The 11,190-nt window shown below is 35.3% G+C and overlaps 1 long non-coding RNA gene across 1 annotated transcript; it reads left to right on the top strand.

Moving 5' to 3' along the window:
- The first annotated feature begins 611 nt into the window (after nt 1–611).
- Nucleotides 612–1,954, top strand: LOC139355005 (uncharacterized). Its single transcript, XR_011605786.1, has 3 exons — nt 612–760; nt 1,307–1,461; nt 1,571–1,954. It is a non-coding gene; the product is annotated as an uncharacterized lncRNA (long non-coding RNA).
- The last annotated feature ends 9,236 nt before the right edge of the window (nt 1,955–11,190 follow it).

The following is an 11,190-nucleotide window of genomic DNA, read 5'->3' as shown; positions in this document are numbered from 1 at the left end:
TAATTTTCAAAAGAAAAATATATAAAAATAAAATAATAAATAATATATAATATAATATAAAAATAAATAATAAAATAATATTTAAAGAAAAGGGTTTTAGTTACGGCTGCCCAACCACCGGCAGCCTCTTTCTATTTCCATGACAATTATCATAAGATTTGGCATTGTAATTTACTATTAAAAGTACAAAAACATGCTTAGCCAAAGAAAAAATGTGCGTGCATTGTAAACGCTGGGCCGTAACGAAAAACTAAAACCAACGTCACAATGTGCATACTTACATACATTCAGACAAATTAGAGACAAATATGAACAAGCAAAACGGCAAACGCAAGCGCGTCTTCTTCTTCCATTCGCATTTGTACATTGGCGGTCAAGAAAATATGTATGTGCATAAGAACATAAATATTTCTTGTGTACCGATGTTTTGACAATAAAATATGTTCTTATAATATATAAATATAATAAAATAAAATAAATATTACTAAATTGATATATACAAGTTATTAAACTTAAGGACTTATTTGTACATATTTTCTTATTTTCTTCCCCATTACTTTGACCTCTATTGTAAAGTAACGCCACGCATGCATATGTATGTATGTATATACGAAATATTTTGACACTCCGCTTTGTAGCGAATCCCGCGATCATTTCGAAGCAAGCGGTTCTCCTGATCGGATGAAAAAAGTGAATAATAGAGCTCGGTAGACAAGTGTTCATTTAAGTGTAATAAAAAAGTGAAAAGTATAGAAAAAAGGTGAGTCAAATAAAAATACAATAATTACTTAGTATTAAGGCATGTGCATGTCCACGTTTTTTTTTTTGTCGCATTTTTCCTTTTTGAGTTTCTTCTTTGTTGTGCGGGTTATTATTTCGTGAAAATTTAGATAATACATTTAACGAAATAAACAAAGCTCAAAAGAAAATTACATTTAAAAACAATAAAATATATGCGATTGGGTAATAAACATGAAGTGGATAAAAAATACGCGAAAGAAATGAAGAATATGAAAGGAAATTAAAAGGAGTAGAATGCACGAGATGGAAAACACTAAAAAGGCGCAAAAAAGACGCTTTGCTGCCGTTGCATTCCGTTCTGTGGCGTCGCAGTCGTTTCATCTATTTCTTTATAATATTTTTTGGTTCTTTCACGTGATTTTTCTTTAAATCTAACTAATTTTGATATTTAAAAAAAAATAAAAACGAAATAAATTTAAACAATATTTTTGTCTTATTTAAATCCCTTTATATAAAAACACCTACTCGAAACTTATTATAAAACTTATTAACTTTTTCTTTATAGATACAAATTTATTTCAACATATTGTACCCTGAGAAAGAAGCAATTTGATATATGGGACCCATTTAAGGAAAATGTTTTTTGCTTTTACGAAGAGCAAATGCAAAACAAAAAGCAACTTAAACTATTAAAGACAGTTCAGAAAACTATATCACTTGGTAATGTATCATTTTTTTTAAATTTATAAATTTTATCTTTTTATGATAAGCTTGACTTTTTCTAAATTATGCCATTACCAAAAATCTAATAACATATTCCTATTCACAGATTACAAGGACTAAATTTACACCGTATTGCTCACATCTGTCATCTTAAATAATTCGTGGACCGTCATTAAAGGAACCAACAAGCAAAAGAAATTATCACTACTATGACTCGCAGGAAAGTTTTGTACGCACATGCAGGCGTACGAACGTGGCAAAACAAAAAAATGTGTGATTATAAAAAATATGTATAATAATGTATAATATGTATAATAATGTATAATATGTATATGTTTATATGTATCATAAATTCTAAGAGTTACGTTAAGTACAAATGTATTTAAAACAAAAGTAATGATAACGTGTTAGCATGGTAAAAAATAGAGTTTAAGCAGAACAATTGTTTGATAATATGTTTACGTTTATTTTCAATAAAAACACATACATATTTGGGTCTTTATTAAATGTAAATCACGCTTGTTTTAAACTACAGATTGGTTTAAATTGAATATGCACCATATTAGTATGGCTTAAATACTATATTTAAATCAAACATAAAGTACAGTTCTTTATCCCAGTCTGATTTAAATATGAGAATTATTTAATCCAAATAAAAATATGCTGAGTTTTAAGGCGGGCTCTTATTATTTTAACTATAAAAACTATTCAAATGAAATATTCTATTTACTGGAACTAAATATGAAAATATTTAAAAGAAATATAAAAATATAATACTTTTTACTATGGAACATATTTAATTTAATTATTTTGTACTATTTTAACATATTTGATCGAAATTAAAAAATCGTTGAACTTACTACGAGATTATTCAAAAAATAATTAACTATTTAACGTTTTCGTTTTTACGATTTTCATGTTAGGTTCTAAACCGCTGGGAAAAATAGTTGAAACGTTGGCGAAATAGTGACATTTACGATTTTTTTTCTACCAGTGTATGTAAGTTGTCTGTGATCTGTTTTGACAGTGAAGTGTCTACCATAAATATATGGTCTGAAGTATGTTATTGCCCAATGAATTGCTGTAAGTTCTTGTTCCGTTGTCCTTTAGTTCCTTTCACCCTTTGTAAAAGATATTGATGCGTATGCAACTAGGAGTTGGAGTCCATTTTTGTTTTGAGTTAAAACTGCTCCACAAGCTTGCTTACTAGCATTTGTTATTATGTAAAATTCTTTACTGAAATCTGGGTATTGTAACAATGTTGGTTCTATTAAAGTCGATTTAAGATGTTCGAACGCATGCTGGCAGTCAGCTGTGCATTCAAATTTTACATTTTTTTACATAACTTAGTTATGTGACGAGAATAATCGGCAAAGTTTCTAATAAAGCATCGTGTGGAACTGGATAATTTTGTATGACGTCGTATTTTTTGTCGTCGGGCAAGATTCCTTTATCTGTGCATTTATGTCCTAGAAAAGTGACTTCATGCATAAAAAATTTGCATTTTTCAGGATGTAACTTCAGGTTGTATTTCCTACATTTCTCAAAAACATCAGATAAGTTTTTAAGCATATTTTTTTCAGAACAACCAATGACTATTAGATCATCCATGTAAAGGAATGCTTGAGAAGGATCTAGTCCAGAGAATGCTATAGTCATCATTCTCTGAAAAGAGTTCGGCGCTATTTTTAAGCCGAACGGTAATCGCGTGAAGCGATACGAACCATTGCTTGCTAAGAAAGACATTATATCTCTAGAGATTTTTTCAAGCTCGATTTGGTGAAAACCTGACATTAGTCGAGACATGAAAAATATTTTGCTCTACCTACACCCAAAAAAAAAACCAAAAGTATACACTTAATAAGCGTTGTGTTCAAAGTATACTAAAGTTAGTATAAAAATGTAAGTATTAACTTAACACTAATTAGTTTCAACTGTATACTTTGTAGTGTAAGTGCTCTACCAAAGAGTATAAAGCGTAAACCTGTAGTGTTATTTTTAAACTAGTCATATTTGACTATTTAGTTTATAATTTATACTTTTGGTTTCAACAAAAACTTAATGTAGTATAAAGAAAATGTAGTTTCAAGTTATTACAAAATAGTTTCATGCCAACACTTTATAGTATTAAGCTTATACCAATTATTATATGAGTGAGACTCAGTAGTATAAATAGTATACTGAACATTAAATAGTTTTTCATGGTGTGAAACTAGGACAATAGCGAATATTCGAACATATACTTTGGTGTAAAACCAGGACAATAGCGAGTATACGAACACAGAAAATGCTACCGGAGTTGGCGTTGTTTGACGCGTTAATGATTATTGTGATGATTTATCTCGGTGAGTTTGGTCCCGCATTTTTGTGAATTTTGTGCCGAGTCAACATGTAAGTAAAATATTTGTTCTAAAATTAAAAAAAATCAATATTATATTGTCCCTGTTGGTAAATTTTGTGTGTATTGTGTATTTTCAGATGCAAGTGCTTTGCGCACGCGTACAGATGCATAACGCGAAGTAGCTAACGAACTCGACGTACCGCCTTTGTGCTGTCAGAACAGCGAGTGCCTTCCGGACGACGCAGCGCTCGTCATTGCAGGCCAAGTTCCCCTATGTGAACTGGTGCGGGAGCCACAGAACCAAGACCGAGGTGAAGAGGAGTGCCAGGATGCAGAGCGTCGACAACTGGCAGGCAGCCTGGGACAACTCCAGCAAGGGACGCTGGACGCTGGACGCAAGGGTAAATAGGAAGCACGGCCAGGTAGATTTCTACCTCACGCAGGCGCTGAGTGGACATGGTTGCTTCCGAAGCTTCCTTAAGCGCTTCGGACACGACACGGAGAACGGTTGTCCAGAGTCCGGCAGTGGGATTGTTGAGGACGATCAGCATGTCCTATTTTAATGTCACCGCTTCGGGTCTGATCGCCAAATGCTGATGAAGACCACCGGGGCAAGGGTTCGGCCAGCGACGGCAGCCTACTCAGCGAGTGTACACTGAGAACGCTGCGTCGCATCGAGAATGAGAGAGAAGCTACAGCATAGGTGGCTACCATTGCGCTAAGCAATACCTTGCGGTGATACCGCGCAATCACGGCCCCTACTCTTGTTGCTTGTACTTATTTTAGTCTGTATATACGTGTTAGGTAAAGGAATATAAAAAAAAAACACGAAGGAGCTAAAAACATGAGTTTTGTGTTGCGCAAAATATGAGTATTTATGAAATAATAACAAAATAATATGTCAAATAGTAATAAAAGAAAAACAACATACAACTTGATTTTATTGGGTTTGGGATACCACGAAAAACAAAATAGTATAAATTTTATACTACAGGCAACGGGGAAATCGTATAAGTTTTATACGAAATAGTATAAAATGTATACTAACGATTTCGATAAATAGCTTAAAAAGTATACTACGGCTCTCTAGATTAGTATAATATGTATACGAAATAGTATAAAACGGAGACTACATAGGATAGCTTTTATACTAAATAGTATAAAAAGTAAACTATCAGCATAAATGTCAGTACACTGAGTGAGTATAAATTGTATACTCGTTAGTTTAACTTTGATAACTTAGAAAGTTTCAGTTTAATACTTTCGGTGTCATAAGGTTAATACGCATCTTATCAAGATATTTTTGACACTCAATAGTTTAGTTTTAATGTACGAATAGTTTAGTTTCTATGATCATTTTTTTTTGGGTGTAGTTGCTCTAACATGTCATCAATTCTAGGTAGAGAGGGAACTTATCAGACAATAGTTTTTTATTGATCTGACGATAGTCAATTACTAATCGCCATTTCTTTTTATCTGAGCCAGGGATGGACTTTTCGGAACTAATATGAGTGGGCTGTTATATGCAGATACAGATGGTTCCACAATTTTATCTTTTATTAATTTTTGTACCTGGGCTTGAATTTCGTCCTTTTGACTGTGAGGACTTCTGTAGTTCTTAATATAAACCGGTTCTTCATCCTTCAATCTCAGCTTTTGTTTATAACAATTATTTGTACTTAACGATTCGGTTTCCAATCCGAATACATCGCTATATTGTGTGCATAGGGTTTACAGTTGTGTACGGGCTTGTGGAGGAAAATTATTGGAAAGATGAGATAATACATATTTTTCTCTATTTTCTTTGCTTGATTGAACTACCTCGTAGTTCGAAAGTGATTCGCAATTTAATTTATTATTGCTGACTACTGTATCTGTATTTATTTGTTAAGTAGTCTAATGAATTCATTTTCAGGGGATGCTATGGTACTTGCTATGTATATACCATGTTCAATTTCTTGGTTTGGAATCAACACACTGTCTTCTATTGAATCTATTTTGATTTTTCGGACAACTTGGGATCTTGCTGGCAGAATTATGGAATTATTGCCAGAGCTGTATTGGAACATAAATTGGGAATTTAAAGATATTTGGTCTAATTATAAGCCAATCTTTTGATGGCTTGAAGTCTAACTGACAGTTGTATTTTTTGATAAAGTCGATTCCTAATATTCCATCACAAGAATGGTGAATTGTAAATTTACAATATGAAAACAAGGAAGAACGCTATAGTCGGGTACCTCGACTCTCAGATACCCGTTACTCAGCTAAAGGGACCAAAGGGAGATGGAGATATGCAAGCAGCAAAGCGAGATTGAAATGCTCCACCTTCCGGCGGTAGACAGATTTAAGCGTTAGGGGCGTTAGAGTGGGCGTGGATCAATTTTGGATAAATCAATAGGCCAATACATTTCAGTTATAATTTTCTAGCATGAAAATTGTGGTCGCCACAGGCTTGGGCGGCTTGTGGGCGTTAGAGTGGGCGTGGCATATTCGCGAAACAAACTTGCGCTGCGTACAAGGCTACGGAATCTAAATCTGGAAGCCCAATTCTCTCTTTGATGGATTCCAAGATATCCGCGTTCATATCTACGATTTTTTGAAGTTTGTGGGCGTTAAAGTGGGCATGGAAAATTTTGTTTAGGTCAATCGATAGGTATTGATGGGAACAATACATTTCAGTTAAAATTTTTATTCTAGCATCAAAACTGTAGAAGCCACAGTTTTTGGCTATTTGTTGGCGCTAGAGTGGGCGTGGCACCCTGCTGAAACAAACTCAGGAATCTCAGGAATTTGCATGCCTAATCCCAGTATTGTAGCCTTTATAGTTTCCGAGATCTCAGCGTTCATACGGACAGACAGACAGACGTACAGACGGTCAGACGGTGAGAGACTAGTGATCTTGACCAAGAAGATATATACTTTATGGGGTCGGAAACGCTTCCTTCAGCCTGTTACATACTTTCCGATGAATCTAGTATACCTTTTTACTCTACGAGTAACGGGTATAATTATGTTTGAGTATATATTAAGTAGTCTGTATTTGGCCTATAGATTTTGTAATTTCTTGACTGATTCTTTGTATGTTTATTAAACAGTCGGATTGAATGTTAAGAAAAACATCTGAATTTTCTTTGAGTATCGATATGTTTGCACCACTGTCTATTAAAAATACAAGTTCTTTTCCGGTTGCGACATTTTTGAAAGTTACATATATATTTTGACTGAGAGTGATTGTGTGAATTTTTGTGGTTCCTATTGCTGGGTATCTAAAGGTTGTTGGAAGTTTCCCGAAGTGTTTTGGGCTACCCTAACATTGTTGTTGTTACTATTGTTATAGTAATTACCTCTATTTTGGTGGTTATTTCCTCTATAACTTCGTCTATTTTGGCCTCGTCCTCTATTATTGTTATAGTAACCACGGTTACTATTATTGTTGTTATAAGAGCGGAAATTACTTCTTCCGCGGTAATTTCCACGGTTGCTTCTATTGCAAAACAGGACGGTGTTTGATTGGCCTGTTGCATCTGTACAACTGTTTACGAATTTGGACATGGCATCATCCAATGTGTTTAATGTGGCAGCCTCCATGATAAGTTTAATCTTATCGATTGCACAGTTATTAGTCATTGCCTTGACGGCAAGTGTTTTGCTACTGAGTGGCTGTCATTTATGTAGGCTCCTTCTAGTGCCTTTGCCAATTTCTCTACTTCTTGAATGTATTGATTGGCTGCTTCTGTCTCTGTTGGAGATTCAATAGTTTTGCCGAAATGACATCTACTGATTCTCCTTTAACTTCAATAGGTGTGATAGCTATTTATTCTTGTTCCGGTGTTATGACTTGTTTATCCTCAACAGTACTACAGTTAGATTCAGATTCTAACCAATTTTCTTCTTCTGCCTGAGGTAATGTGATTACGGCAAGTATTGTTAAGTCATTCATATTTTTCTCGTCTATATTTTCTTCTTCTTCTTCTGAATCTATCTTTTCAGTCGTATCAGTATCGGACTCTAGTTGTTGACTAGGTTCAGCCGTCAATGGGGTATTAAGAAGAGTGGGAATAGATATATCCAAATCGTATTTTTCTTTGACAGAAATAATAATAATGACCAATGTGACTGGTTTAGTTTTTCCCTGTTATTATGTACTAGCGTTCGTGCTTCATTAAAGCATTCTACTAGTATTTTAGCGTGTTTATTTATGGTGCCTTCTTGTATATTTATACCCGTTACTCGTAGAGTAAAAGGGTATACTAGATTCGTCGGAAAGTATGTAACAGGCAGAAGGAAGCGTTTCCGACCCCACAAAGTATATATATTCTTGATCAGGATCACTAGCCGAGTCGATCTAGCCATGTCCGTCTATCCGTCTGTCCGTCTGTCCGGATGAACGCTGAGATCTCGGAAACTATGGGAGCTAGGCTATTGAGATTTGGCGTGCAGATTCCTGAGCTTCTTACGCAGCGCAAGTTTGTTTCAGCACAGTGCCACGCCCACTCTAACGCCCACAAACCGCCCAAAACTGTGGCTCCTACAGTTTTGATGCTAGAATAAAAATTTTAACTGAAATGTATTGTTCTCATCAATACCTATCGATTGACCCAAAAAAAAGTTTGCCACGCCCACTTTAACGCCCACAAACCGCGAAAACCTGTGACGCCCACAATTTTCATGCTAGATAAAAAATTTTAACTGAAATGTATTGGTCTCGTCGATACCTATCGATTGATCCAAAAAAAAATTTGCCACGCCCAATCTAACGCTCATAACGCTTAAATCTGTATACCGCCTGTAGGTGGCGCATTTTAATCTCGCTTTGCTGCTTGCATATCTCCATTTAGCTGAGTAACGGGTATCTGATAGTCGAGGTACTCGACTATAGCGTTCTTCCTTGTTATATTTTGATTTATGCATTTAAAGGATTTGTCAAACGTATTTTTTACTTCTGTCAGTCTATTCTTTATTTCTTTCCAATCCATGCTGCTTTTATCACTATTACATTAACAAAAAAACGGATCTTTATTTACTTCCAAAAAAATTTTACAATTTGGTACTGTACTCAGAATATTTCCTTTTTGTGTTGCAGTGCAATGGATCAATGGTGAAAATTGTAGGTTATATCTTTCAATGTATTCATTTTCCAGTTCATTGATTGACATTGGTGAGTTGTGCAATTGAAGTATGGCTTGCACGCGCTCAGAAAATTCGGGGTCCTTTCTAAAGGTTTCCCTTATCGCTTTATTTGTTGGCATAACTAAAATATTTTTAGCGTGTTTAGTGTTTATTGTTCACTTATTATTCCATTTGTACCTATCCATCTATTTGCATAGGAAATTACACGGGCTTATGATTTATCAAAAATACCCTGTTCTCTATTCCCAAAATCTAGTTCTCTTTTTTTTGATTTTTTTTCGATCATGTTTTTTTTTTAATTTTTATTTATTATCTTTATTTTTATTTTGTTAATTTCATTATTCAGAAAATATGTTTCTTAGGCAATCAATTCATTTCTCATTACTTAGACTATTATTTTGAAAAAGTTTTGTTTTCAATTTATATATGTTTATTTCAAGATCTTTCAATATATATTTTTATTATAATTATCATTAAGTTGTGCGTATGCAACTAGATCTTGTCTAGATCGTTTGCTTGGCCTAGGGCCCTTTTTGTTATACACCTATTGTGCAATAGGTATGCTTTGTAAAGTATATATCCGCACAAAATTATGACAATTATCAATAACAATATATTTGTTAAATGGGGATCGATATTTGTCGATTCTATTTTATTAATCACGTTTCAAGTGGAGTCCACTGTTTTCGTATCGATCAATCCCATTGTGTTTATATAACTTATCTCATTACTATCATCAAATATCTATATGCTGTTACTATTCAATAGTATTTCATTTTTTATTTTTAGGTCATTCTTCTTTTTCGTTTAATTTTTAAGTTTTTTGGTTTGAATTATTTTTGATTGAGAAAAAGAAATCTTTTTCTTTTTTACAGTTCTCTGCCTAGCTTAGCTTTACGGGCTAGCTTTACGGGCTATACTGCTATTGGGCAGAAAGGGCTCCGCTCAATTTTACAAATTTGAATCATAATAACATATATTAACTTAATTTTGTGTTGATCATTATTCAGCTGGTCGTCGCCGGGGTTGTCACGCTGATGCTCCATCGACGGCGTAGGGGTTTTGGCTTGCCCCCCACACTTGTAGCTTCTGCTGCTGCTGTCCGGGGCCTCTGGGCTTAGGCGACACCGGTGCCGGTCATCGCACAGGTTTTTTCTTTCGGTTTTTCTCAGCAGGTCATTTGGCAGAAGGGGCTTTCCAGCGGTCCAGGGCAGTCCATCTAGCACGTTTTCTCGCTTTTGGGGAGGGGCTTCGGAAGAGGAGGTGTTATTTTTGTATTTATAACTTTTATGGCTAGTGAGATGGAGTAAGTGGCTTTTTTTTGGTCGAGACTTGAATATAAACAAGGAAGAACGCTATAGTCGAGTACCTCGACTATCAGATACCCGTTACTCAGCTCATGGGACCAAAGGGAAATGGAGATATGCAAGCAGCAAAGCGAGATTGAAATGCGCCACCTACCGGCGGTAGACAGATTTAAGGCTTATGGGCGTTAGAGTGGGCGTGTCAATTTTTTTTTAGATCAATCGATAGGTATTGACGAGACCAATACATTTCAGTTAAAATTTTTTATCGAGCATGAAAATTGTGAACGCCACAGGCCTGGGCGGTTTGTGGGCGGTTTGTGGGCGTTAGAGTGGGCGTGGCAAACTTTTTTTGGGTCAATCGATAGGTATTGACGAGAACAATACATTTCAGTTAAAATTTTTATTCTACCATCAAAACTGTAGGAGCCACAGTTTTGGACGGTTTGTGGGCGTTAGAGTGGGCGTGGCACTCCGCTGAAACAAACTTGCGCTGCGCAGGAATCTCAGGAATCTGCATGCCTAACCCCAGTGTTGTAGGTTGTATAGTTTCGGAGATCTGAGCGTTCATGCGGACAGAATCTAGTATACCCTTTTACTCTACGAGTAACGGGTATAAAAATCAAGTTCATTTTGTAGTTTTTGGGCAGTTGCCCAGGGGGTCGGAAACGCTTCGTTCTACCTGTTACATACTATCCGACTAGCTTCCAGGACAATTAGCATAATCCATAAGTTAACTGATTTTAATGGGTTTAGAAGTCATACAAATGTCACGATCATGTCCACAAAGAGTATTTTTAGTAGCCCTCATCCCCACGCCAACATGTGACAATACTGACCACCTGACCTTTTTCCTCATTATTGAGCAATCGAGCGTGAGAAAGGTCGCACATATTCCCCACATCCACATGTAACAATATTGATCCTGTATCCTTTTCCCTAATTATG

Source organism: Drosophila suzukii, unplaced genomic scaffold, assembly GCF_043229965.1.
Source record: "Drosophila suzukii unplaced genomic scaffold, CBGP_Dsuzu_IsoJpt1.0 scf_6, whole genome shotgun sequence".
Taxonomy (NCBI): domain Eukaryota; kingdom Metazoa; phylum Arthropoda; class Insecta; order Diptera; family Drosophilidae; genus Drosophila; species Drosophila suzukii.
This window is presented reverse-complemented; position numbering and strand designations above follow the sequence as displayed.